At 40.3% G+C, this 4,741-nt stretch overlaps 1 non-coding gene across 1 annotated transcript; it reads right to left on the reverse strand.

Annotated features, from left to right (window-relative positions):
* Positions 1-278: 278 nt before the first annotated feature.
* LOC147998185 (U7 small nuclear RNA) lies at positions 279-342 on the reverse strand. The gene has a single exon (XR_015647173.1). It is a non-coding gene; the product is annotated as a U7 small nuclear RNA (small nuclear RNA).
* Between the last annotated feature and the right edge of the window lie 4,399 nt (positions 343-4,741).

Here is a 4,741-nt window from a genome sequence, read left to right on the forward strand (position 1 = left end):
TTGCCAAGGACCAGCCTTGGCTTGGAGAGGGGTTCTGAGGAAGGAGTATTTGAGAGTCTTGAAAGAAGCAACTCAAAGTCAATCATTGGCTTTGTATTTTGCTTGAGATGGCTTCCCTAGGCAGCTCTCTGTAGATGGCAGTTGGTTTTGTAGTCTGCTCAGGATAAAATTTTGATCAATAGATTTCTGTCTGAGGCAGCTCTCTGCTCCAGACAGCTCTCTCTCTTTGAGACAGCTCTCCCCTGCCAGAAAAATTCAAAGAGCTTTCTAGGTAGCTCATGGGTTTTCCCACCAAAGTCAGAAAAACTGCTGGAAAAAATTCTTAAAGAGCCGTGTTCTCTCTCCAAGCAGATCTCTCTAGGTAGCTCTTTGTAGACCAAAGCCCAGTCTTTTATTTATACATTAATTTAGTCATCTACTCCAGGTTTCCTTTTGATTATCCTATAAGTCAATATTTTAGGACCTTAGCCCCTTGATATTAGAAGAAGACAGCAAATACACATTTTTAAACTCTGTAAATGAAATCAGAGATCTATCTGTCTTTTCAAGCACAGACAATAAGCTAGCTGGGTGGGATCCTGCTCAAAGATCACATTTCCACCATACCTAGACCTAAACTTTATCTGTCGCAGGGTGACCTTGAACTCAGAAATCTGCCTGCCTTTGTAAGCACAAATAATAAGTTTAGCTGAGTGGGATCTTACCCTGTAATCACCATTCCCTAAATCTCTTCATCTTCCTTAATATCTTTCTGACAATCTGGCTCATGGTGCAGAAGCTTCTGTTCTTTTAGGTCCATGAAGCCCCTCATATAATGAATATTGCATCCTTTTATTTTGCATAGTTGAGAAATTATATATTTTTGAATTCATGTTTTCAGAGTTCTTTTCCATTGCCTTAAGGGCTATCCTGAAGGTCACAAAAATTAACATTTTGCTAAGGGCATTAGACAACCCTAGCCTTCTAGACTCATGCTGTCTCTGATTATCATATAGTCATTAACCTTTGTAGTAAAAAATCCTGACCCAGAGCTTCTTCTTCCCTGCCTTAGACTATTTATATTTCTGGAAAAAAAGACACACACAGCCTTTAATTTTCATTATGCCTTAGTAGCACAATATCTGAGCAGCTGCCTATTCTCCATGCTGTTAGAATCTACTTTTGAAAACCCCAAGTTAGCACTTAATATTTATTATGTTCTATCTGGGACGCTCTTAATCCAGTTGGGCAGTCCTCAAGGCTGTTATCTTGGCCCTGAGCCCATGGCAGGTCTCTTTCTTGTTCCTGCACATTCACCTTCCATGGCAACTTCTCTCTTTTCTCCTTCTCCTCCCCATTGTCCTCTTCTATTCCATTATCACTTCCCTCTGCTCTTTTCCTCCTCTTGGTCTTCTTTCCAAACTCATGAAACCTCAACTGTGCCTATGTCTCTTCTACCTATCTATTAGCTATTAGTATCTTTATTCATCAATCAGAATTAACTTTGGGTTTCAGGGGTTATGTGCAGTCTCCAGGACATGGGGGACTGCACTTAACATTACAATAGACAGTAAAACACAAAATCTCAACAAACCTTGGCAGACAGAACATTCCCCAGAAAAAAACATAAACTAAAATATACAAACAAGTCTCACACCTAGCATTCATTGAGATCCATGCCCAGGTGGCTCTGCTCCAGAGTCAGGAAGTGTGTCATGCTGTCCTTTACGCAGCCATACAGGGCTCAACAGAAGTCTTCTGCTATAACTACATTATGTAGAATACTGTCTGTGTTTCATTCTAGCAGTTTCAGTGTTTATGTTTCACATATAGGTCTTTGATTCAGTTGGAGATTTTTTTGTAAGGTGAAAGATATGGGTCAAATTTTACTTTTCTACATGTAGACATCCAATTTCCTAGCACCATTTGTTTAAGATGCTTTTTATCAATTGTATATTTTTTGCCGAATTTATGTATACTTATATTTGGGTCTTGGATTTTGTTACATGTCTCTTTTTGTGCCAATACCATATTGTTTGTACTATGGCTTGATACTATATCTTGAAATATGGAATAGTAGGTTCACTGGTAATGCTATTTTAGCTCAGTGTTATTGTGACTGGAATCTTTTGTGGTTCCATACAAATTTTAGCATTTTTTTATTAACTTGAGTATTTCTTATATACATTTCGAGTGTTATTCCCTTTTCAGGTATCCGGGCAAATATCTCCCTCCCCCTCCCCTACCTTATGGGTGTTCCCCTCCCAACACACCCCCATTACCGCCCTCCCCCCACCAGTCTAGTTCACTGGGGGTTCAGTCTTAGCAGGACCCAGGGCTTCCACTTCTACTGGTGCTCTTACTAGGATATTCATTGCTACCTATGAGGTCAGAGTCCAGGGTCAGTCCCTGTATAGTCTTTGGGTAGTGGCTTAGTCCCTGGAAGCTCTGGTTGCTTTGCATTGTTGTACATATGGGGTCTCGAGCCCCTTCAAGCTCTTCCAGTTCTTTCTCTGACTCCTTCAACAGGGGTCCTATTCTCAGTTCAGTGGTTTGCTGCTGGCATTCGCCTCTGTATTTGCTGTATTCTGGCTGTGTCTCTCAGGAGCGATCTACATCCGGCTCCTGTCGGTCTGCACTTCTTTGCTTCATCCATCTTGTCTAATTGGGTGGCTGTATATGTATGGGCCACATGTGGGGCAGACTCTGAATGGGTGTTCCTTCAGTCTCTGTTTTAATCTTTGCCTCTCTCTTCCCTGCCAAGGGTATTCTTGTTCCCCTTTTAAAGAAGGAGTGAAGCATTCCCATTTTGATCATCCGTCTTGAGTTTCATTTGTACTAGGCATCTAGGGTAATTCAAGCATTTGGGCTAATAGCCACTTATCAATGAGTGCATACCATGTATGTCTTTCTGTGATTGGGTTAGCTCACTCAGGATGATATTTTCCAGTTCCAACCATTTGCCTACGAATTTCATAAACTCGTTGTTTTTGATAGCTGAGTAATATTCCATTGTGTAGATGTACCACATTTTCTGTATCCATTCCTCTGTGGAAGGGCATCTGGGTCCTTTCCAGCTTCTGGCTATTATAAATAAGGTTGCAATGAACATAGTGGAGCACGTGTCTTTTTTATATGTTGGGGCATCTTTTGGGTATATGCCCAAGAGAGGTATAGCTGGATCCTCAGGCAGTTCAATGTCCAATTTTCTGAGGATCCTCCAGACTGATTTCCAGAATGGTTGTACCTGTTTGGAATCCCACCAAAAATGGAGGAGTGTTCCTTTTCCTCCACATCCTCGCCAGCATCTGTTGTCCCCTGAGTTTTTGATCTTAGCCATTCTCACTGGTGTGAGGTGAAATCTCAGGGTTGTTTTGCTTTGCATTTCCCTTATGACTAAAGATGTTGAACATTTCTTTAGGTGTTTCTCAGCCATTCGGCATTCCTCAGCTGTGAATTCTTTGTTTAGCTCTGAACCCCCTTTTTTAATAGGGTTATTTGTTTCCCTGCGGTCTAACTTCTTGAGTTCTTTGTATATTTTGGATATAAGGCCTCTATCTGTTGTAGGATTGGTAAAGATCTTTTCCCAATCTGTTGGTTGCCCTTTTGTCCTAAACACAGTGTCCTTTGCCTTACAGAAGCTTTGCAGTTTTATGAGATCCCATTTGTCGATTCTTGATCTTAGAGCGTAAGCCATTGGTGTTTTGTTTAGGAATTTTTTTCCAGTGCCCATGTGTTCCAGATGCTTCCCTAGTTTTTATTCTATTAGTTTGAGTGTGTCTGGTTTGATGTGGAGGTCCTTGATCCACTTGGACTTAAGCTTTGTACAGGGTTATAAGCATGGATCGATCTGCATTCTTCTACATGTTGACCTCCAGTTGAACCAGCACCATTTGCTGAAAATGTTATCTTTTTTCCATTTGATGGATTTGGCTCCTTTGTCAAAAATCAAGTGACCATAGGTGTGTGGGTTCATTTCTGGGTCTTCAATTATATTCCATTGGTCTATCTGTCTGTCTCTGTACCAATACAATGCAGTTTTTATCACTATTGCTCTGTAATACTGCTTGAGTTCAGGGATAGTGATTCCCCCTGAAGTCCTTTTATTGTTGAGGATAGCTTTAGCTATCCTGGGTTTTTTGTTATTCCAGATGAATTTGCAAATTGTTCTGTCTAACTCTTTGAAGAATTGGATTGGTATTTTGATGGGGATTGCATTGAATCTGTAGATTGCTTTTGGTAAAATGGCCATTTTTACTATATTAATCCTGCCAATCCATGAGCATGGGAGATCTTTCCATCTTCTGAGGTCTTCTTCAATTTCCTTCTTCAGTGTCTTGAAGTTCTTATTGTAAAGATCATTTACTTGCTTTGTTAAAGTCACACCGAGGTACTTTATATTATTTGGGTCTATTATGAAGGGTGTCGTTTCTAATTTCTTCCTCGGCTTGTTTCTCTTTTGTATAGAGGAAGGCAACTGATTTATTTGAGTTAATTTTATACCCAGCCACTTTGCTGAAGTTGTTTATCAGCTTTAGTAGTCTCTGGTGGAACTTTTGGGATCACTTAAATATACTATCATATCATCTGCAAATAGTGATATTTTGACTTCTTCTTTTCTGATCTGTATCCCCTTGACCTCCTTTTGTTGTCTGATTGCTCTGGCTAGAACTTCAAGAACTATATTGAATAAGTAGGGAGAGAGTGGGCAGCCTTGTCTAGTCCCTGATTTTAGTGGGATTGCTTTAAGTTTCTCTCCATT

Source organism: Rattus norvegicus, chromosome X, assembly GCF_021556685.1.
Source record: "Rattus norvegicus strain SHRSP/BbbUtx chromosome X, alternate assembly SHRSP_T2T, whole genome shotgun sequence".
Classification (NCBI taxonomy): Eukaryota; Metazoa; Chordata; class Mammalia; order Rodentia; family Muridae; genus Rattus; species Rattus norvegicus.